Source organism: Heterodontus francisci, unplaced genomic scaffold (assembly GCF_036365525.1).
Source record: "Heterodontus francisci isolate sHetFra1 unplaced genomic scaffold, sHetFra1.hap1 HAP1_SCAFFOLD_59, whole genome shotgun sequence".
Lineage (NCBI taxonomy): Eukaryota > Metazoa > Chordata > Chondrichthyes > Heterodontiformes > Heterodontidae > Heterodontus > Heterodontus francisci.
The window spans coordinates 2,816,494-2,841,817 of record NW_027140758.1 but is presented as its reverse complement, the minus strand read 5'-3'; positions in this window follow the sequence as shown (position 1 = coordinate 2,841,817).

Below are 25,324 nucleotides of genomic sequence, written 5' to 3'. Positions count from 1 at the left end.
TCACTGGCGCCCACAGCCGATCATCCATTTTTTTCTGATCAAAGCAACATCCTGCAAAGCTGAAATAAAAACAGAAAGTGCAGGAAATGCTCAGCACCTCGGGCAGCATCTGTGGAGAGAGAAACAGAATTAACATTTCAGGGTTTTCACCTTTTGTTTGAGCCATCTTTTCAGACTGCTTCTGTCCATCCAATCTCACTTTTTATTCTATCCACATTCTAAAGGTGATACAGTGGTGAGCACTGCAATCTCACAACTCCAATGACCCAGGTTTAGTTCTGAGTACTGCTTGTGTGGAATTTTCAAGTGGTACTTTTTCAAACGCATTCGTAAAATCCAAATAAACAACATCAACTGCATTCCCTTCATCAACTTTCTCAGATAGTTTATAAAAAAATGCAGTTAGATTTGTCAAGCATGAACTCCCATTTATAAATCCATGCTCACTCTCCTTAGTTAACTCAAACCTCTCCAAATGACTTGAATTTTTTTCCTGACCTGTTGGTCTCATGCTGATAGCAAGTTCACCATAGAGCATGTATTTGGCAATGTGACCGTCATTCATTTGGCCCAGTCAACAGAGTCACCGCTGACTCAAGAGGGCAAACATGCTGCGGATCCCTGCACGCTGGTGTACTTCCGCATTCGGCACTCTGTCCTGCCAGGAGATGTCCAATATCCATCTGAGACAGCGGAGGTGGAAGCTGTTCAGCTGCTTTCCTTGTCTTATATAAGTTGTTGATGCTTCTTGACTATAAAGGAGGGTGCTGAGAACACAAGCCGAGTACACGCGGAGCTTTGTGTCGTTCAGTTTGCTGTCGGTTCACACTCGTCTTCTCAACTTTGACATGACAGCTGCAGCATTGACAATCCTGGTGCTGATTTCAGTATCAAGGGACAGATTGCTGGTGATTGTTGATCCAAGGTATGTGAAGCTGTTGACAACCTCCAAAGTGAGGTTGTCGATGTTGATGGAAAGTGGAGTCTCTACGTCCTGGCCCATAACTTTGATCTTCCTGAGGCTGATCGTCAGTCCAAACTCTTTGCAGGCCAGGGAGAACCGATATACAAGCTGCTGTAAGTGAACTTCATTATGGGATGTCAGCGCAGCATCATCAGCAAACAGCAACTCACAGACTAGGAATTTACCCACTTTGGTCTTGGCGCACAGTCTTGCCAAGTTGAACAGCTTGTCGTCAGCTCTGATGTGCAGGTGAACACCCCCATCTGAGTCACTGAACGTGTACAATAGCAGCATGGAGAAGAATACACCAATTGTAAAGGATGTGATAACTAGACAGTTAGAAAATAATGATATGATTGGGCAGAGTCAACATAGATTTATGAAAAGGAAAACAGGTTTGAAAAACCTGTTGAGTTTTTTGAGGATGTTACCTGTAGAACAGATAAAGGAGAACCAGTGGATGTGTGGTATTTGCATTTTCCTTTGGTAAGATCCCACACAGGAGGTGAGTAAACAATATTAGAGCACATAGGATTGGGGATAATATACTGGTATGGATTGAGAATTGGTTAACAGACCGAAAACAGAGAGCAGGAATAACGGGTCCTCCTCAGGATGGCAGGCTGTTACTATTGGGGTGCTGCAAGGATCAGTGTTGGAGCCACAGCTGTTAACAACCTATATAAATGATTTGGATGTGGGGATTAAATGTAATATTTCCAAGTTTGCAGATGACACAAAGCTCGGTGAAGTGTGAGTTGTGAGGAGGATGCAGAGAGGCTTCCAGGGGACCTGGAGAGGCTAAGTGAATGGGCAAGAACATGGAATATAATGTGAGTAAGTGTGAAGTTATCCACTTTGGTAGAATAAACAGAAAGACAGAGTATTTCTTAAATGGTGAGAGGTTGGGAAGTGTTGATGTCCAAAGGGACCTGGGTGTCCTTGTTCATGAGACACTAAAAGCTCTTGTGCAGGTGCAGCAATCAATTAGGAAGGCAAATGGTATGTTGGCCTTCACACGAGGGGTCTTGAGTACAGGAGTAAAGATGTCTTGCTGCAATTGTATAGAGCCTTGTTGAATCCGCACTGGAGTATTGTGTACAGTTTGGTCTCCTCATCTAAGGTTGGATATACTTGCCATGGAGGGAGTGAAACAGAGGGTCACCAGACTAATCCCTGGGATGGTGGGATTGTCTGATGAGGAAACTGGGCCTGTATTCCATAAAGTTTCGAAGAATGAGAGGTGAACTCATTGAAACTGACAAAATTCTTACAGGGCGTGATATTGTGGGTGTCGACAGGATGTTTGCCCTGGTTGGTGAGTCTAAAACCAGGGGACATAGTCTCAGAATAAGGAGTAGGCCATTTAAAACTGAGATAGGGTTGAATTTCTTCACTCAGATGGTGGTGAATCATTGGAATTCTGTACCCCAGAGGGCTGTGGCAGCTCAATCATTGAGCATGTTCAAGACAGAAATTGATAGAAATCTTGATACTCATGATATCAAGGGATATGGGGATAGCAGGGGAAAGGGGCTTTGAGGTAGATAATCAGCCATGATCAAATTGAATGGTCGAGCAGGCTCGACGGGCTGAATGGCCTAGTCCTATGTTCCTCTGTTCCTAAGAGAGTTGGCGCCAGCGCGCAGCCCTGCTTTACCCCACTGCTGATCTTGAAAGTGTCTGATGTTGCTCCATTGTAACTGATGGAACTGTGCATGTTCTTGTGGAAAGAAGAAGAGACCATCTCTGCTGACATCCCTGGTGATGTTCTTTAAAACATATATGGCTCTGTGGTGCAATGGATAGCGTGTTGGACCTTGTAAATAATGATGGAGAAAATATTCAAAGGTGTGGGTTCGAGTCTCGCCAAAGTCTAATTTTGGACCAGAGACACAGGAGCACGACGGAACAGAGAGATAAAAAGTGCGTCAAAAGCACAGACTTGGAGACAGAGCAAGGCAGGAGTGACATCACAATGGAGAGTGAGAGCAGGGAAACAGAGAGCCGCTGGGGTGAGTGCACAGGATTTGGTTCTTGCTTCGGTGCATTGGAAGGAGCTGTCTGGTGAGGATCTGGTAAGCTGTGACATCACAGGCAAGCAGGTAGTTCATTGATTTGGAAAAAGCTGCATGTTTGATGACTATCTGGTAAGTGATTAAGGTCCATTTTAGTCCTAACGTTTAAAATAGTAAACAAACTCGTGGTAAGCTTAATAAAATATACAATAAAATAAATAATTGAATAAAATAATTAAGTAGTTAATTAGAACACTTTAAGGATGACAGGACAGGTGATGTGTCACAGCTGCAGCATGTGGGAGCTCCTTGATGCCAGTGTGATCCAGGGCAAACACGTCTGCAGTAAGTGTTTGCGGCTCAAAGAGGGAGCAAAAAGGAACGTAGTGGTAGTAGGGGACAGTATAGTAAGGTGGATTGACTCTGTTCTCTGCAGCAAAGAGCAAGAGTCCAGATGGCTGTGTTGCCTGCCGGTGTTAGGATTAAGGACATCTGCTCAGGGCTGGAGTGAAACATACAATGGGAGGGGGAGGATCCAGTTGTCGTGGTACATGTCGGTACCAACGACATAGGCAGCACAAGGATAGAGGTTCTGCATCGTCAGTATGAGGAACTAGGCAGCAAATTAAGAAGAAGAACCTCAAAGGTAATCATCTCTGGATTATTACCTGAGCCACGTGCAAATTGGCATAGGACAAATAAGATTAGAGAAACTTATGCACAGCTCAAAGTCTGGTGTGGTAGTAGTGGGTTCTGGTTCGTGGGGCATTGGCACCAGTACTGGGGAAAGAGGTGGCTGTACCGTTGGGACAGTCTGCACCTGAACCATGCTGGGGCCGGTGTTCTAGCGAGCCACATAACTAGGGAAGTAGAGACGGTTTTAAACTGAATAGTGGGGGCAAGGGATCAAATTTGGGAAGATATGGTGAATCAAGGAGGAGAGACAAGGCAAGAGAGAAAGGTATAAATAGGGGAAATGATAAAGAGACCGAGACAGGAAGAGACAAAGCATACAAATCAAAGAGTAAATCAACAAATAAGGCTAGAGGTGACAAAAATAATAAAAGGACAAAACTAAATGATCTGTATCTGAATGCATGGAGCATTCGAAACAAACAAATGAACTGAGAGCACAAATAGCATAAATAAGTACGATCTCGATCTGATAGTCATTACAGAGACATGGCTGCAGGGCGACATAGATTGGGATGTGAATATTGGAGGTGACATGGCATTTAGGAAAGACAGGAAGCTTGGAAAAGGTGATGGGGTAGCTCTGTTAATTAATGATGGTATTAGCACAATAGAGAGGGATGACCTAAGTTTAGGAGATCAGGATGTAGAAGCAGTTTGGGTAGAGATGAGAAATCATGAAGGCAAGAAGTCACTTGTGGGAGCAGTGTATAGGCCACCTAACGTTAACCACACTGTAGGATGGGGTATAAAGGAAGAAATAATGGCAGCTTGTCAGAAAGGTACAGCGATAATTATGGGGGGTTTTAATCTACATATAGACTAGAAAATTCAGATGGGCAGAGGTTGCCTAGATGAGGAATACATAGAATGTTTTTGGGATAACTTCTTGGAACAATACATTCTGGAGCCAACCAGAGAGCAGGCTATACTAGACCTGGCATTGTGCAACGAGATAGGATTAATTAATGACCTCATAGTTCAGGTGCCCCTAGGTAGTAGCAATCATAATATGATTGAATTTTACATTCAGTTTGAGGGAGAGAAGAGTAGGTCCCAGACTAGTATTTTAAACAAAAATAAGGGCCTTTTGGCTAAGATCAAGTGTAGTATCTGTTCTTATCGGTGCTTATTTGGAAGAGAAGAAAGCATGATCATTGGCTTTTGATCCTGGGTAGGCTTTGAGTAAAATGGCTATAACCAATCTTCGCGCTTCAGGCCAGGGAGTGCGGAACACCGTTCGGGTGGTGGTGAAGGACAAGGAAGGAGATGCACTGGTCGATCGCACCTTCTTCATCAAGAAAATCCTCATCAATTGCTGTGGATTTCGAGCTTCGGACATCTTCTGCCTGCAGGATTTCCCCAGCAGTGGGTATTTCGACATGATGTTCAAGAATGTGGCAGGATGCATCAAGTTCCTGAAGGCGTTCAAGGAGAAAGGGGACCAGGCGCCGTTGTCGATCCTCACAGTGAAGGCACTCTTCACAACGTGACCAGGTGGTGACGATTCACCTCTACAACCCCCATGTTCCGGTGGTGGATGTACTCACCTTTCTCGCCAAGTACGTCGAGGTGGCCGGCAGCAGCACTGATGTCAAGAACCCCTTTGAGATTTGGACCAGCAAGCGGCAGGTCAAGGTGACCTTGAAGGTCGATGCCAGTGGAACCATTATCCACCCTCCCTCCAGCTTCGCTATCGGGGGAAGTCGAGGCTTCTTGGTCTACGCTGGACTGCCCAGATTTTGCTGCACCTGTGGCAAATCTGGTCACGCGGCAGCTAACTGCAGCATGATTGTTTGCAAGAACTGCAAGGAGGAAGGCCATCAGACCAAGGACTGTAAGCAGACTAAGTGTTGCAACTTGTGCGGTGCGGCAGGCCATCTCTACAAAACCTGCCCCAAACGCTGCCTCAGTTATGCTCAGGCGGCAAGGTCCAAGGAAAGGCCGGGAGAAGGTTCGACGAAGGCGTCCGGTGCTGGAAAGAAGACAAGCAACCTTCTCCGCAGTGAGGAACTTCTACCTGAGAAAGAGAACAAAGGGGAGGCAGCTGAAACCAGCGACCCAGCACCTCCCCTGCACCCGGAAACCCCTCCTCCACAGACAGAATCAATGGAGGAGGAGGCAGCAGATGGACAAACCGGTCAGTGGAAAGTGGCACAAAGGAAAACTACAAAGAAAAGACTTCCAAAAGCAGAACAGGTCACCACCCAAACCAGTGGCAGGAGGAGACTACCTTCTGAGACAGACTACAACAGCTACTCTTCACTGGATGAGGAAGTGCTGGAACGACGGCCCCTTCAAAAGAAGCGGCAGAACTCCAAGGAGCTGGAAGATAACGCCCCCCAGCCCCCGGACACAGGAAGATGTGATGGGCCTGGCGAGCCCCAACCCCAAAGTGCCACACCTAACGAAATGGCCACCGCATCCCAGCTCCGGGACACTGAGAGCAAAGACACGTCTGGCGCACCTCAGCTCCGGGAAGCAGGGAGCAGTGATGTTTTCGAGGAGGAACAGAGGGGAACAGCAGAGGACAACCCTATCCTTACTGCCTACAAGACCCCCACGATGTCAACCCAGCGGAACAAACCCTGCATGAAAAACCAGGAGGGGTTTCTGAGCCCAACGAATGTGAAACAGCTTGCGTACACTATGGGTATGCAGGAACATCCCGAAGGAGAGGGACTAGCGAGGACAAATGGTATGGGAAGCAACAACCAACTTTTAAAAAATGGGGATAAGGATTGCTTCCATAAATGTGCGTAGCATTAAATCCACTACGCGATATGTTTCAACCTTGGATTACCTTGCCAAGGTCAAAGCCGACCTCCTGTTTCTGCAGGAGTGTGGAATACCACATCTCAGCACCGACAGGCAGTGGTCACGATGGTGGTCCCATGGGCCATCGATCTGGTCGGGGGGTAATGACTGCCGTTCCTCCGGCCTGGGTATTCTGCTGCGGGGAGGTAACTTCACCATCTCCGAAGTTAAGGAGGTGGTGGGCGGTCGCCTCCTCGTAGCAGACGTAATGGACAACAACGCTCCGCTCCGGTTGATCAACGTGGACGCCCCGGTACAACGCAGCGAGCGGCTGACCGTCTTCCAGCAGCTCCCACTGCTGCTGGCGACGTCCAGGCCAGTCATCCTAGGCGGTGACTTCAACTGCATCATCAATGCGGCTGGACGATCCAGCAGTGACGACAGCAAACTGGACACTACGTCCAGATTCCTAATAGAAACAGTTAAAGATGCCAAACTGCACGACGTCTTCAGCAAACCTGCAGACGGAGCGCAGCGCAGATACACATGGTCAAGATCGAACGGGTCTGCCCGTTCCAGGATTGACTTCCTGTTTGTGTCCCGTGCTGTCACGGTCAGATCCAACGATGTCAAGCCGGTGTTCTTCTCCGACCACTGCCTCTTACTGGCCAACTGTCACTTACAGGACGTCCAGCGGGTTGGCAGAGGGAGGTAGAAGCTCAATGCTACACTGCTGACCCCAGAGAACGTTGAGGAACTCAAAAGGGATAACAAAGGTTGGAGGACCGTGAAACCTCTCTTTGAGTCTCCAGTTCAGTGGTGGGAAGCGATCAAGGAGAACATCAACAGGTTGTTCATCCACAAAGGTGTTCAGAGGGCGAGAGAGAGACAGAGGGAAATGTCCCGACTCCAGAAAAGTATGCAAAATCTGCTCCGGCTGCAATCAATGGGGGTCGAGGTCAAGGAGGACCTCCAAGAGGTGAAGAGCCAGCAGGCCTCGTTCTTTGCCACGGAGGCCTCCAAGATCATCTTTCGGTCCAGATTTCGCTCCATTGAGCAGGATGAGATGTGCTCGCATTACTTCTTCCAAAAGGTATACACAGAGAGCTCTGTTATCAGCAGCCTGAAGGAAGAGGATGGCTCAGTCACGTCTTGACAGTCCGACATACTAAGGATTAGCAAATACTTTAATGCTGGGCTGTATGACGCGAAGCCCACAGACAGCAGAGCCTCCCAGTCCATCCTATCATCATTCACAGAGGTCTTAGATAACAGCAGGAGGGAGAGACTGGACAAGCCGCTAACTCTGGACGAGCTGACAAAGGCCGTTGAGTCCTTCGAGACGAGTAAAACTCCCGGGAGCGACGGCTCACCGGTTGAGTTGTACTCGGCCCTGTGGGACTGGGTCGGCCCGGACCTGCTGGAAGTATACGAGAGTATGCGCCTGGCCGGCAGCATGTCAGAATCCATGAGGAAAGGCATCATCACCCTCATTTACAAGCGGAAGGGGAAGAGGGCAAAAATCAGAAATTGGCGGCCCATCTCACTGCTTAATGTAGACTACAAGATACTGTCAAAAGTCATAGCCAGTCGAGTCAAGTCTGCTCTGGAGTTGGTGATTCACCCTGATCAGACCTGTACTGTACCCGACAGGAAGATCTCTGATAGTCTCGCACTACCCAGGGATACGATCGCCGATGTATGGACAGGAGGGTGGACACCTGCCTCATCAGCCTGGACCAGGAGAAGGCTTTTGACAGGATATCGCACACCGACATGATGGACGTGCTTTCCAAAATGGGGTTTGGGGAGGGAATCTGCAATTGGATCCAACTGCTCTACACAAACATCAGTAGCGCAGTCTCAATCAACGGGTGGGAATCGGAAAGTATCCCGATCCAATCTGGAGTCAGACAGGGCTGTCCTCTCTCCCCGGTCTTGTTTGTTTGCTGTATTGCACCCTTTGCTGAGTCTAATAGGAAGGATGCGAGCATAAGAGGGGTGACAATCCCAGGCAGTGGAGGCACTCAGGTGAAAACCTCCCTGTACATGGATGACGTCGCCGTCTTCTGCTCGGATCCGCTGTTCGTGCGCAGACTGATGAGTATCTGCGACCAGTTCGAACTGGCCTCGGGAGCCAAAGTTAACCATGGCAAGAGCAAGGCCATGTTCTTTGGGAACTGGGCTGACCGATCCTTTGTCCCCTTCACCGTCAGGTCAGACTACCTGAAGGTGCTGGGGATATGGTTCGGAAGGGAGGGGCAGCGATCTCTCTCCATTGTGGGTAAGAACCTGGTCATCAGGTGCGAGGCGCTCACTTTGTTGCTGTATGTGGTGCAGGTCTGGCCCATACCCCACTCCTGCACTGTGGCGGTCACCCGAGCCATTTTCCGCTTTATCTGGAGGTCTAAAATGGACCAGGTCCGGAGGGACACGATGTTCTAACCTCTGGATAAGGGCGGGAAGAATGTACCCAACATCGCCCTCATCCTGATGACCACCTTCTTGTGCGGCTGCATCAAGCTGTGTGTAGACCCCCAGTACGCAAACTCCAAGTGTCACTACGTGCTGAGGTTCTATCTGTCCCCGTTGTTGTGAAGGATGGGCCTGGTCACATTGCCGCGGAACGCTCCATCCAGTTGGACCATGTCGTACCAACTATCCTATGTGGGAATGTTTCTGCGGGAAAACACCTTTGACCACCAATCCATCAGGCAGTGGTCTGCACAGAATGTCCTCAAGGCCCTATGGGAAAAGGAGATGGTGGATTCGGTCGGATGGTTCCCCAAGCAGACCGTCAAAGTCATTTGGCGGAATGCCTCATCACCAGAACTATCAAACAAGCACCAGGATGTAGCTTGGATGCTGGTGAGAAGGGCCCTCCCCGTCAGATCCCTCTTGCACACCCGGAGTCTATCCCCCTCCACACGCTGCCCTTGAGGTGGCTGCAGTGGGGAAGAGACTCCTTCTGGAATGTGTCTTTGCAAAGCATGTGTGGAAAAGCATTTGTCGAGGTTCATCCCAAGCAGCTCTGTAACACGGGAGTCTGTGCTCTGTGGGCTGATCCCAGGGACACACACTGAGATAAACATCAACTGCTGCTGAAGGACTATCAATTTGGTGAAAGACGCTCTTTGGTCTGTACGAAACTTGCTGGTCTTCCAGCGCAAAGAGTTGTCCACCACCGAGTGTTGCAAACTGGCACATTCCAAGGTCCAGGACTACAGGCTGAGGGATGCACTCAAGCTTGGGGCTGCCGTCACAAAGGCTCAATGGGGAAAGACCACAGTGTAAAGTCCTCCCACCATAGTGAACTGAGGGGCTGGACACATGGGAAACCCCTCGGGCTGTATACACCAAATGTGGGTTTGCTGTAAAATGTACACGACATGAAAAAAGGAATGGAAGGGTTGTGTGGCAACTCACTCCTGCTTTGAAGAAAACTGATTTCTTTTACACCTTTTTTTTAGAATTAGAATTAGAACATTACAGCACAATACAGGCCCTTCGGCCCTCGATGTTGCGCCGACCTGTGAAACCATCTGACCTGCACTATTCCATTTTCATCCATATGTCTATCCAATGACCACTTAAATGCCCTTAAAGTTGGCGAGTCTACTACTGTTGCAGGCAGGGCGTTCCACGCCCCTACCACTCTCTGAGTAAAGAAACTACCTCGAACATCTGTCCTATATCTATCACCCCTCAACTTAAAGCTATATCCCCTCCTGTTTGCCATCACCATCCGAGGAAAAAGACTCTCACTATCCACCCTATCTAACCCTCTGATTATCTTATCTGTCTCTAATAAGTCACCTCTCCTCCTCCTTCTCTCCAACGAAAACAACCTCAAGTCCCTCAGCCTTTCCTCGTAAGACCTTCCCTCCATACCAGGCAACATCCTAGTAAATCTCCTCTGCACCCTTTCCAAAGCTTCCACATCCTTCCTATAATGCGGTGACCAGAACTGCACGCAATACTCCAGGTGCGGTCTCACCAGAGTTTTGTACAGCTGCAGCATGACCTCGTGGCTCCGAAACCCGATCCCCCTACTAATAAAAGCTAACACACCATATGCCTTCTTAACAGCCCTATTAACCTGGGTAGCAATTTTCAGGGATTTATGTACCTGGACACCAAGATCTCTCTGTTCATCTACACTACCAAGAATCTTCCCATTAGCCCAGTACTCTGCATTCCTGTTACTCCTTCCAAAGTGAATCACCTCACACTTTTCCACATTAAACTCCATTTGCCATCTCTCAGCCCAGCTCTGCAGCCTATCTATGTCCCTCTGTACCCTACAACATCCTTCGGCACTATCCACAACTCCACCAACCTTCGTGTCACTCGCAAATTTACTAACCCACCCTTCTACACCCTCTTCCAGGTCATTTATAAAAATGACAAACAGCAGTGGCCCCAAAACAGATCCTTGCGGTACACCACTAGTAACTGAACTCCAGGATGAACATTTGCCATCAACCACCACCCTCTGTCTTCTTTCAGCTAGCCAATTTCTGATCCAAAGCTCTAAATCACCTTCAACCCCATACTTCCGTATTTTCTGCAATAGCCTACCGTGGGGAACCTTATCAAACGCCTTACTGAAATCCATATACACCACATCCACTGCTTTACCCTCATCCACCTGTTTGGTCACCTTCTCGAAAAACTCAATAAGGTTTGTGAGGCACGACCTAACCTTCACAAAACCGTGCTGACTATCGCTAATGAACTTATTCTTTTCAAGATGATTCTAAATCCTGTCTCTTATAACCTTTTCCAACATTTTACCCACAACCGAAGTAAGGCTCACAGGTCTATAATTACCAGGGCTGTCTCTACTCCCCTTCTTGAACAAGGGGACAACATTTGCTATCCTCCACCTTCCAGCACTATTCCTGTCGACAATGACGACATAAAGATCAAGGACAAAGGCTCTGCAATCTCCTCCCAAGCTTCCCAGAGAATCCTCGGATAAATCCCATCTGGCCCAGGGGACTTATCTATTTTCACACTTTCCAAAATTCCAAAATAACACCTCCTCCTTGTGAACCTCAATCCCATCTAGCCTAGTCGTCTGAATCTCAGTATTCTCCTCGACAACATTTTCTTTCTCGACTGTAAATACTGACGAAAAATATTCATTTAACGCTTCCCCTATCTCCTCTGATTCCACACACAACTTCCCACTACTATCCTTGATTGTCCCTCATCTGGGGCGGAACAGTGGCGCAGTGGTTAGCACTGCAGTCTCACAGCTCTAGCGACCCGGGTTCAATTCCGGGTACTGCCTCTGTGGAGTTTGCAAGTTCTCCTTGTGTCTGTGTGGGTTTCCTCCTGGTGCTCTGGGTTCCTCCCACATGCCATAGACTTGTAGGTTGACAGGTAAATTGGCCATTCGAAATTGCCCCTCGTATCGGTAGGTGGTAGGGAAAATATAGGGACAGGTGGGGATGTGGTAGGAATATGGGATTAGTGTAGGATTAGTATAAATGGGCGGTTGATGGTCGGCACAGACTCGGTGGGCTGAAGGGCCTGTTTCAGTGCTGTTTCTCTAAACTAACTCTAGTCATTCTTTTATTCCTTATATACCTATAGAAAGCCTTAGGGTTTTCCTTGATCCTATCCGCCAATGACTTCTCGTGTCCTCTCCTTGCTCTTCTTAGCTCTCCCTTTAGATCCTTCCTGGCTAGCTTGTAACTCTCAAGCGCCCTAACTGAGCCTTCACGTCTCATCCTAACATAAGCCTTCTTCTTCCTTTTGACAAGCGCTTCAACTTCTTTAGTAAACCACGGCTCCCTCGCTCGACAACTTCCTCCTTCCCTGACAGGTGCATACTTATTAAGGACACGCAGTAGCTGCTCCTTGAATAAGCTCCACATTTCGATTGTTCCCATCCCCTGCAGTTTCCTTCCCCATCCTACGCATCCTAAATCTTGCCTAATCGCATCATAATTTCCTTTCCCCCAGCTATAATTCTTGCCCTGCGGTATATACCTGTCCCTGCCCATCGCTAAGGTAAACCTAACCGAATTGTGATCACTATCACCAAAGTGCTCACCTACATCTAAATCTAACACCTGGCCGGGTTCATTACCCAGTACCAAATCCAATGTGGCATCGACCCTGGTTGGCCTGTCTACATACTGTGTCAGAAAACCCTCCTGCACACACTGGACAAAAACTGACCCATCTAAAGTACTCGAACTATAGTATTTCCAGTCAATATTTGGAAAGTTAAAGTCCCCCATAACAACTACCCTGTTACTCTCGCCCCTGTCGAGAATCATCTTTGCTATCCTTTCCTCTACATCTCTGGAATGTCAACTTGGTGCTGTTTTGAACTGTTTTGTCATGCATTTTTTTTAACAGATTTTTATGAATAAAGCATATTTTTGGGGGGAGAAAAAGTTCAGAAAAGGTTCACTAGGCTGATTCCTCGGATGAGGGGTTTGTCTTATGAGGAAAGGTTGAGCAGGTTGGGCCTGTACTCATTGGAGTTTAGAAGAATGAGAGGTGATCTTATTGAAACATATCAGATCCTGAGGGGGCTCGACAGGCTAGATGCTGAGAGGTTGTTTCCTCTCATGGGGGAATGTAGAAATAGGGCACACAGTTTCAAATTAAGGTGATTCCAATTGAAGATGGTGATGAGGAGGAATTTCTTCTCTCAGAAGATCATTAGCGTTTGGAATTCTCTTTCCCAGCGAGCAGTGGAGGCTGGGTCAATAAATATATTCAAGGCTGAGTTAGACAGATTTTTGATTGACAAGGGAGCCAAGGGTTATGAGCGGGCAGGAAAGTGAAGTTAAGACCACGATCAGATCAGCCATGATTTTATTGAATGGCGGAGTAGGATCAAGGGGCTGAATGGCCTACTGCTGTTCCTAATTCTTATGTTCTTATACCTACACAGACAGTCCTTTTTCACAGCTACTCTAAAACGAATGATATTTTAATGACTCTTGCACACAATCCTCTCCGACTGAAACATACTTCATTCACCTGACTTCATTCTCCAAATCTAGATCCAGTACCATCTCCTTCCCCATTGGATGGAAATATACTGATTCGGAAAGTTCTCTTACACACATTCCAGGAATTCTTCTCCCTCTTTGCCCTTCACACAGTTATTTTCCCAGCCTGTATTCGGATAATTGAAATCCCCATTAGCATTACTCAGAGGTTCTTGCATCTTTCGACAATTTGCCTGCAAATTTGCTCCTCTATCCACTTCCTACTATTTAGTGGCCTGGATATACACTGAGCAGTGGAATAACTCCTCTGTCGATGCATTATTCTAAACAAATAGATTCTACCTTTCAACCCTCAAGTACATTTTCTCTTCCTAGTGCTGTAACAGTATCTTTGATCAATGCAGCTGCACCCACACAATCCTCTGCCTATTTTTCTTCTCTATCTTTCTTGAATACATCGCAGTGAGGAATATTAAGTTCCCATTCCTCCCCTTGTTTGATCCATGTCTCCGTTATTGCCACTGGATCACAATCCCATGTGGCTACTTGTGCCTGCAGCTCACCAATCCTATTTACCATGCTGCAAGTATTTACAAACATGCACTCTAAACCTATCTCAGTCTGCCTTGCATTTGTCTCTTGTTTGAGTCTTGTGTTTCTGAACTATTCTTTATTCTAATGCTGTTTGTTTCTCTCAGTCCTCGGTGCACCTTGTATCTATTCTCTAATGCTTCATCCTTGTTCCCCTCCCCCAGCCAAATTAGTATAAATCCTTTCACAAAGCATTAGTTAAAGTGACAGCGAGGTCATTTGTCCTGTCTATCTTGTGCAGGTTACATCAACACCAGAAGTGGTGACAATGTTCCTGGAAGCTGTAGCCCTGCCTCATCCACCATTTCTCCAGCCATGCATTAACCTGTATTATCCTACTATTCCTGTACTCACTAAGACACATGGGAGTAATCCAAATATTATAACCTTTGTGGTCTTGCTCTTTAACTTCCTTCCCAGCTCCTAAAACTCTGATTGTAGGATCTCAACCCTTTTCATACCCATGTCATTGGTTCCAAAATAGACCACGACTTCTGACTGTTCTTCTTCCCCATTGAACATATTTTGAAGACTGAAAACTGGTTTCACAATCTCACACTTGGTCCCACTGCCAAGCGGTCGGTGGGGGCGGTGGGGAGGTGAGGGTGAGGGGTGGGGGAGCGGCGGGCCTTTCCCGAAGTCGGGGGTCGCGGCGGGTCTCTTCCCGCGGAATTTTATGGCCCCCTCCTGCCGTGACCCATGACATCGAAAGGCTGGTCAAATTCAGCCCGATATGTTCAGCTGCAATGGCGGTTCATGCTGCCCTCTCCTGGTCATTGGCTGACATGCATGCAAAGTTTCTGTAAAATGAATGTAACGTGGATATATTGCCAGAACAGGGGAGGATCACCTTGAAATGTTTTTATGAAGAAGCAGAGCAGTTGGACTAATTGGAGAACACAGCCAAAGATACAGCACTGGCATGATGGGCCAAATGGTCTTTGTTCACTATTCTATGACTCGAAGAACATTTCCCATCCTAATTTCGCATTTTCTACAACTGCAGCATTTGGCTTTGTAAAGGTCTGGTGTGTAGACTTTTCCCAGAGCTGCAAATAGTACCTTGTGACAATATAAACTGTCAGTGTGTGAATGTGGGTGTCACATTTATATACAAAATGAGTGCTGAAGTTATGATGGTATCAGTTGTAAATGTATTTTCATTATGTTTCTAATCTGTAATATGTTATACATATCTATGATTGAAACTGTGCTCCTGTAAATGGTGAGTTTTATTAATCATTCATTGGATGTGGACATCGTTTACAAGGCCAACATTTACTGCCCATCCTGACTTGCCCTTGAGATGCTGGTGCTGAACCGGCTTCCTGAACAGCTGCAGCCCGTGTGGATTTGCAGGTTTTCTTGTCGTTATTCATTTGAAACAGATGAACGGTATGCTCGGGCATTTCAGAGCGCAGTAAAGAGTTAACTACATTTCTGTGAGTTTGAAGTCACACATGGGCCAGACCAGGTGAGGAGAACAGATTTCCTGTCCTAAGAACATTAGTGAACCAATACTCCAGTTGTTTCATTGTCATCATTACTGATACAAGCTATTAATTGTTGATTTATTTCATTAACTGAACTTAAATTCTGCAACTGTGGTGATGGGATTTGAAATCACTGTCACCAGATTATTGATGGGATTTGAAATCACTGTCACCAGATTACTGATGGGATTTGAAATCACTGTCACCAGATTATTGCTGGGATTTGAAATCACTGTCACCAGAGTACTGATGGGATTTGAAATCACTGTCAACAGATTATTGCTGGGATTTGAAATCACTGTCACCAGATTACTGATGGGATTTGAAATCACTGTCACCAGGTTATTGCTGGGATTTGAAATCACTGTCACCAGATTACTGATGGGATTTGAAATCACTGTCACCAGATTATTGCTGGGATTTGAAATCACTGTCACCAGATTACTGATGCGATTTGAAATCACTGTCACCAGATTATTGCTGGGATTTGAAATCGCTGTCACCAGATTACTGATGGGATTTGAAATCACTGTCACCAGATTACTGATGGGATTTGAAATCACTGTCAGCAGATTATTGCTGGGATTTGAAATCACTGTCACCAGATTAGCGATGGGATTTGAAATCACTGTCATCAGATTATTGCTGGGATTTGAAATCACTGTCACCAGATTATTAGTCCAGGCCTCTGGATTACTAGTGCAGTAAATATTACCACTATTTTACTGTAGCCGGGAGTGCATCAATGGGCTCATTATGAATAAATGTGTATGTCTGTGTGTGTGGTTTTGGAATATATTTGTGTGTATCTTTGTGTATAAATGTACTTAGGTGTTATTAATAAATAAAACAGAAATAAATAAACAGATAATTTTTTTTGCATAAGACAGTTCAACCTGAATAAATAATAGATTTGTGCAAATAAGCATGTAAGCAGTATTTAACACAAGAAATCAAAAATGTTCGTGTTTAACATGGATGAAAGGAAGAGCAAATGTAACAGGGCTTTAAGGTGATAAACTCATAGAATCAGTGACTGGTTACAGCACAGAAGGAGGCCATTCAGCCTATCGTGTCAATGCTAGCTCTCTGCAACAGCAACTCACCCAGTCCCACTCCCCTGCCTTTTCTCCATTGCCCTGCAAGTTTTTCTCCTCAGATAATTATCCAATTCTCTTTTGAAGGCCTCGATTGAACCTGCCTCCGCCGCACTCTCAGGCAGTGCATTCCAGATCCTAACCACTCGCTGCTTAAAATAGTTTTTCCTCATGTTGCCATTGATTCTTTAGCCAATCATCTTAAATTGGTGTCCTCTGGTTGTAGATCCTTCCAGCAATGGGAACAGTTTCTCCCTATCTACTCTGTCCAGACACAAGAACACAAGAACATCAGTAGTATGAGAAATGGTCCATTTTCCTGCTGATTTTTCTATTGCCTCACCTCAATAACCACAATAACAATCATCTCCTTGGGTTTCTTGGTTTATTGAATGAATTTGCAGTCCTGACACAGTGTGAATCCACAGAAGTCATCGATAAGGTCTATCTACTGCCCCGTGACATGGTGTAGCGAGCTCTAATCTTTCAATGAAAGTAATTCGCATTGGCATTACATACTATATTGCTTGCTTGCTAGCTAATGCATTTTGCTGCTCTCCATTGATGTTTGTATGCTACTTTATTTATAGGGAGAAAATATGTTTTAAATCAGACTGTGTTTTGAAGGCATCAGATTGGCTATACAATTTATATACAGATTAATTGCCCCCATGTCCATGGCTGAGTCAATAATTTTGTCAAATGTCCATGGTGCAACATCAACATGTCAGTGTCTATCCCTGCACAGATAAGAGGGGCTCCCTCTTCATTTAGGGCAGGGGGAGGAGGAATGGCTTTCCCAGAAGACATAAATCTCAAAGAACACATCCATTCAGAGTTTTGACTGAACTGAACTGCACAGAATGTTGTGAGATAACAATCCAGTTCCTTTTCCCACTCTCTTGGGGCTTGAGGAAAAAATGTTCTTTAAAACAAAGAAAGAAATGCACTGGACACATTCAACTGGAGAAACGGGATCAAAATTCTTTGCCGCTGTTTGTTGTTCCACCTCCCCTAAAGGTTTAATGGGTGTATGTGGCGTGGCAATGGAATGATGGAAACTCGGAAACCCCAAGGTAGATTTGCCCAGATTTGTGCTGAGCTGACGCACCACATTACGTCTCAGTGTCCTTAGCTTAAGAATGGGAAAACGTAGCCAGGATTCCTCCTCCTAATAGCAATTCAGTGACTTGATGTCAATTACACAGGTATGGACCTGAGGCAAGGGAGAGATTAAGCTCAACTTGTGATGTGCTCCACAGTCAAGTAGCCTGTCAACAATGGCTCTCTCAGCTCACACATGAAGAATGTTCTGGAAGGCTGACCGAACCCATGGATCATAATCCCGGTGAGGACTCAACAACCAGAGGAGGAGAAAAAGTAGAAAAAAAACAATGATTGGATAAAATAATTGAAATGCTATTTGTAAAGTTATATATAATGCAATAGTTCATGCTGCAACAAAACAACATGATGTGGGTTTGAACCCGTAAGTGCCCAGCAGTAATATTCTCCATCTACAGACTAGGAGGCTCCTCAGTGAAAGTGAAATTGGAGTGTCAGCCTAGGACCTGAAAGCAAGTGCCAGTTATTTTAGCAAACTAAGACACACAGGTTCAACTGGTAGAAAGCAAAGTTAGGACTGATGTCAGGATGTTCCGTCCACAAATAGTGATCGCCATGTGGAAAAGACTTCCAGATAGGGCAGTGAAGATAAAAAAGCTTGTCAACACTGAAGAAACAGTTGGAGAGTGTGGGAGTGAGGGATGCAGTTCTTTCTGCATCAATGAGCTTGAATAGGCCAGATGGCATTCCTCAGAATCCCAATGTTTATAACCTGTAAGGCTAAATTGCTATATGTCTGGGGATAGGTTATCTGTTTGCTTCGTAGTCTGAGTGAAGTGTCTCGCATGGGCAAAACAACCAATGGAAAAGAGATAACTCACCTACATGAGAGTCCCTCTCATGCAGTGACAGGGTTATGATAAGCATGGTGAGGACACAGAACTGCGAGCTCAAGGTACAGCTAACAGATCTTCAAAATAGATTTGTCAAACCTGTATGTATTTTACATCACCTCTTTGTAAAACCCTAGATCTTATTCACAAATGTGTTTCTGAATCTATTTCACTAATCCTCACATCAACTGGATCCATTATTAAGTCTTTGTGGTCAAAATCCTGAAGTTCCCTCTTACATTTTGGGTGTATTTAAACTGCATTTTCGATCAGTGTGAAGGGGTTTCAACTTTGCACTGACACTTTTATTATGTTCATTCAGAGGTAATGTAATATCCATCTTCGAAAAGGGTGACAGAACTAAGCCGAATAATTGCAGCCCAGTTAATTTAACATCGATGTTAGTTGAGTGAGTATGTTCAAGACTGAGATTGGTAGAGTGTTGGACACGAATGGAAACAAGGGAAATGGGGATAGGGTGGGAAATGGATTGAGGTAGAAGATCAACCATGATCTTATTGGATGGTGGAGAGGCTCGAGGGGCCATACAATCTACACCCGCTCCTATTTCTTATTTTCTAGGTCAATGTTTAGAATCTTTAAAGATAAAATTACTAAATATCCAAGTGAGAAAATTATTAGAAGTAGAAACACTGGTTTCATAAAGGAAAATCGTGCTCGACAAAACCCAATAGAGTTCTTTTGAAGTGACAGATAATGGTGGCCGTGTGTACAGGGACATTCGGAATGCCTTGGAAAAGTTAGTAGAGAGGAGACCATTGGAGAAGATTAACACTTTTGGAATTAGGGGAATGGGATGAAATGGGATTAAAAACTGGTTCTGAGGGAGGGGAGAGTAGGAGTTAAGGGCAGTTTCTCCGAGGGGATGAAAGTGGGTAGCAGTGCCCCACACGGTTCTGTTCTAGTGCTGCTAATTTGTAGTGTGTAAGGTCACTTGTGCACTTGGCGAGGAGTGAATTATGGTGCAGGGCATGGGGAAGATGCAAAAAGACCATCTTTAAGAAAAGGAGTCTGGCCTCAATGGTCCGGGTGGAAACACTTGTGACACCATGCAGTCACACTGACTCCCTCGTATGCATGGGTTTGGCCTGTGTTGACAGCCCGAGCAATAAGGGAATAATTTTTTTCAACAGAATGTAACATTTGTTTCGCTTTCGGTTGAGTTGAAGAATGACGGTTTTTATACAATTGAGAAACCGGTTCTTGCAAACTGCTTGTTTCTCTTATGGAGTTTGATGAACCCAGACTGAGCCACAACACTTCAATAACCTGAAACATTCTCAGCACAGTAACTTTTTATTCATGTGATTGTGTTTTTTACTCCCCAGATCTAGAAGACAGCAGCTTGACAGATGATATTGAGTCTTCAAGCACTTCACTGAGCTGCTGTGCTTCCAGCAGAGGCTCTGCAGCAAAAGCAGGCTTGTCTTCCGAAGACTGCACTACTAAACAGACCATACAACTTACCGAAGAAGTCCAGAACCCACAGGTCAAACAAAACTCATCCCTGACCTTTTGTAAATGTGTTCCCTTTCTCTACAAGCATGAAAAAAACATGAGATAATCAAGATTAGAGCCGTCTGACAATCTGATCCATTCAAGCACAGGGAATATAATTTTTTGGAGGTGTGGGAGATGGTTGTAAATAGTTAAGGATCTAAAGGCGAAGTGTGTTGATGAGCAACATTGTGGTAGATAGCGAGGAATTTTGAGGCCAGAGAAACCGTGGTTCTACAAAACACCAGCGTTAATCTTGCATGACCTCTAATAATGCCTCATCAAAAAGATGACTATAATTCATAACCGAATTCCTTTAACTTCTGTAAACATCTGCTTTGAAACCGTTTACAAACATAATCACATATATTGTAGATTTTTTAAAACCCAGTGTAATAAGTTCCTCTCCTTCCCAGAGATTTAAGTTATTATAATTCTCAAATGACATTAATAGGATTGTCCCAATCAGGAGCCATTTGACCTGTCTGCATTTGTAGACTAATTACACTCTATCCTCAAGGCTCAATGGGAACTCAGTGCATTTGTGTAAAAACCAGACAGGGAATTGTGAAAATATACTAAATCTGTGTTTTTTAAGCTGCTGAAAACAAATTGCACGTTTTAATTTAGAAACACAGTTTCTCGAGTTCCCCAATGGTCTCGTGGTAAAGGCACTGCTGTTCACCTGACATTCAACCATATGAACCAGAGGATCTCAGGTTTGATTCCCACTCTTGGCTGAGTTAGCTAATTTCAACTGGAGACACTGTCGGGGCTGCTGCAGTTACCTCAGTCACCACTTGAACCATGTAGGTTTGGTGCTCCGAAGTCGGAGATGATAAAGGGGGTGAGAAAGGGAACGGTGGCCTCATTCCCTGTCTCTGTTCAAGTTTTGGAGCTGGGGGATCCTCCAAACACCACCAGGTTTCATCAATTTCTGTCTCCGCTGGGCAAGCTAATATTGTCACTTGCTGTCCTTCCATCCTCTTCGCAACCACTCACAATCACTCTGGTGAGCAGATTGTTGAGGTATTTGCTGTTTGCTTCTCTCATTGCAGTGTGTCAGGGGCCTGGAGAACATGACCTTTGGAGATGCTGGATGGTTTTGGAGGGTGCTGGACTCAATCATTATCCTGTTGAGGAATAAGCAGAACAAAGAGATGCTAAGGCTTGAGGTGCTGTCATACCTGTCGAAGAACATGATTCAGTTGAGAGCAAACACTAATCCACCCTTTGTCGATACAATCCTCAGCAGAATTCAGTCACTCTTTGAGGGAAGGTGTGAGAAAGTACTGGTGGAAATGTTCCAATGTGTTGGGAAACTTGACCAAGTGGAATCTGAGGGTGAAGATCTTTCTTCTACCAACAGGTCCATTCCAAACTGGTTCACTTATTGTTGCACTTGGATGGAAAGAGTGAGGAGATCATCAGATCTTGTAGGTCAACACTGTGGATGATCTTGCCACTTACTGGATCTGCTGAGGCTTCCTCATTGATATCTAGAGGAGCCCAATGGGAGTTACATGGACTTCCTCAGATACCTATCACAGCAGTTAGTTTAAGATGCTTCGAAACCTGTGGAGCTTTTATCAGTTCTCCAAGGAAGACAGTCACAGTGACTGCCTGACAGTGTTGGATCTTAAGGATGTGAGAAGCCAGCTGCTCCACAATACCAGGAAGACTGGGACCAGCATATTCCACCATTGCTCTGGCAGCAGAACAACCCCCTTGTTGAATTTGCAGAGGTTCATCATCTGTTCCCATCCTCCATTTCTTTCCATGTATTCAGCTCCGTCTTCATAATTGTCTGATTCAAAGGGATCTTTAGTGTCTCCACACTATTGACACACAAATCCCTACTTATAGATGTTTGAAATTTAGCTGTGAATTCTCTCTGCTGTGATTCACTCTCAGAAACAAAACCATTGATCAGAGAAAGATCAATTCCTATACCATGGATTGTGAGTTATTCTTCAATAATGAGCAGGAGCAGCTCCGAGAACACGCAGTGACCTTTTCAACTTTACTCCTGCAGCAGCTGGAACGTGTCTGACCCGCCCGGTGGGTTACCTGGTGGACGAGCTGTGTAATGAACTGCTGCTGTCCCCCACCAGAATGAAACCTAAAGACACAGACCCCGATCCTCCTCCACCTCCTCCTCTTCAGAACAACAAACTGATCATTCTTTCAACATGACCTACACATTTGTAAATGTATGTATTGTAATTAAATAAATATTCTGTTGTGTTATTGTAACTATTGGTGAATCTTCAAACCCATTCAGGGAGGCAGTATTCCTGACACAGAGCAGCAGTGAGCAGGAGGAACTGGGGATAACATTGAGGAGAAATCTGTCCCGCCCCCGGGGGTGACAGAAGCAGGAGGTCTCAGCTGAGGATTCCAAGAGCAATATCTCCGAGGCCTCGGCTGGTAAAGATCAATGATTGATGAGCATTGGTCTCACACACAGGCTGTGGAGACAGTCTCTTCTCTCCTGGTGCAGATGACGGGACAATTGGAGGAGTCCAGAACTCACACCGACAACACAATGAGGGAGGCAACACATAAGGTGAGGAAGACCCTGGGCACTGGCCGTCCGGGAGATCAATGTAGCTGCCAACCAGACATTAGGAGGAGGGTAGAAGAGCTCTGGTCACTTATACAGTGACAACAGTTACTGCTTCCATAGCTGGCATTCTGACAACGTAGCCTTGACTGCTCAGAAGCTGTAGTTTTATCATCATTGCCATAACTCCTGGTAAATCCGTGATCCAGAAACAGCCCACTGTGTGTTCACATTTAGCCATTTCTCCCCCGTCGCCCCAGTCATTTGATTCTGGTGGGTGCACTGTCACAAAATGATCAGAGTTACAGAGGCTCAGAGAGGGAAATCGTGGCAGAAATCCCAGTGGTCACTTCTGGTGTGGAGTTTTGCTGAGGGGCCGTGTCCCACTTCACTTGCCAGACCAGCTCCCAGAAGTGGGTGGTTTTCAGAAGGAAATTCCAGCTGGTGATTTTGGGATACGGGTGCTGTGATAATAAGACTCGCCTGTTTGAAATCTGGTTTTCACACATCATTCTGATGACCATAATTTGAAATTGCCTGGAGGCATGAAAACAGAAAGCTGCAGTTCATCACTCGAGTGCTGATTCGAAGCAATGTTCTTGGTGCAGTACAAGTGGGTCCCACACACACATTTCCACTGAACGTGTGAAGTGTACTGTCTGACACACAGCAGCATGTTTCAGGATCACTCAGGGACTGAGGGAACGAAGGCACAGGTTCACAGATACAGTACTGGAGGTCTTGATGGAGGAGGTCCAAAGGAGGAGGAATGTCCTGTACTTACAGAGGAGAAGGAGTCCACCTCCCTCTCCTGTCTCTCCTGTCCTTCTCTCCTGCCGCAGCTGGTGCTGCTCAGCCTGGCCTCGTGTCCTCCTCCCATTCCTCCCGCAGACCGAGCAAGATGTCAATGACCAAACGCTCCCTTTCTCCTGCTGATTCCTATAAAGTTTCCAATAAGGTGGAGTAACACAGCACTTACTCTTTGTAGGTGAAATCCTCAGAGTATTTCCAGAGTAAATGCTGACAGAGTGTTGGTGCAGTCTTGACAAAGTTTCCCAGAAAGTCTCCCAACGTGTTTCAAATGTCCTCTTCAAACCTCCAGCAGTAAGTGAACAGTAAAAGGTGATTAATCTTTAAATAGCACTTGAAATCCTCAGCGATGACATGTTTACTCCTGTCACTGTCAGGAGACAGTGTGAGTTCAAGAGCCAGCCACCAAAATGCTGAACTGAGCAAGATGTCGATGACTAAACACTCCCTTTGTCCTGGTGACTCTGATAGGGAGGGGTCGACCCAACTCACAATCTCACTGATTTCACACAAATCATAAACTGCAGGACTGTCTGTGAAATTAACCTCCAATGTAGCATTCAAAATAAAATATGAATTCATAATTTAATAGTTTGTTTTAAAACTCCTCTGTGGTCACTGTGATACAAAAACACTTCACTTCCTTCATGTGATGATGTGATCTTCCAAAAGGAAATTGAAACAGTCCTCGTTCAGGAGTGAGAATTCTTCTGGTCACTGGCTGCAGAGTTAAAGGTGCCAGCAATAGCTTCCTCTCTTGCGGATTTCCACTGTAATCACAGTTTCATACAACAAGGAAAGTGTTTGCCAGCATATATCAGCAGTATGGAATTCTGTTGTGTATACAGGAAAGGGAGGTGGGAACAGGACAGGTACATGGGATTAGGACGACTGCTCATGTGGAGGATGATCACCAGTAATCTATCAGAGATCAGATTACACCAGAGAGACTCCAAAAGAGAAACTGGTGTTGAATTTGTGAGGCTTGCTTTGTGGAATGCTTTAGTATTTGATGAGAATGTTGAACCAGTGAAATTTTGCAGCTGTGGGATGACAGTTACCTGAATAGATATTATAATATTTATTGCAACATTAAGGTACCATGTGTACTGAGTGTAACAACGTTAGCAGCATCCAATCATACAGCTGTGAAATATCTGCAAATGTTGCTATTTATGTCGTGAGACAAATTGAAAAGTGTTTAATTTCTCTGCGATTTAAGTAGACATCTAGTCACTGGACACAGAACCCTGAAGTGGAAGAAAATCATTCTCGTTCTCGAGAGACTGCCCAAGAAGAAAAAGAAGAAGAAGAATGGAATAAAGTAACACCCTGACAGTTCATTAATTGTCTGTATGGAACCTTGCAGAATTTGGAAGACAGGCAGAAAAGTCAAAGTCACTGTCCTGGTCCCAAGTCCTCCACTCTTCCAATATTACATATTTACATCTCTATAAAGGAGATGGCTTTTTGGTAAAGGAGCAGAATTCCTGCTGTGTATTTGTGTGAGGTCCTGGGTTCAAATCATACATAAGCCCTCATTTCGCCAGTAACATTAGAACTTGTAAGTGAAGTATTTAATACTTTTTCCCATGCGAATTGTGAAATTTACAATAGTCTGCTACAAAAGAGGTTGAACCTCTGTTGAAAAAGGGAGCGAAGCAAAGACCGAGTGATTACAGGCCAGTCAGACTAACCTCAGTCATGGCCCAATAACTGGAACCTATTCTGAGAGACAGAATAAACTGTCAGTTCGAAAAGCACAGGTTAATCAAGGATAGTCAGCATGGATTTTTAAGCGAAGATCTTGTTTGACCAACTTGATGGAATTTTTTGAAGAAGTAACAAGGAAGATAAATGAGGGTAGTGCAGCTGA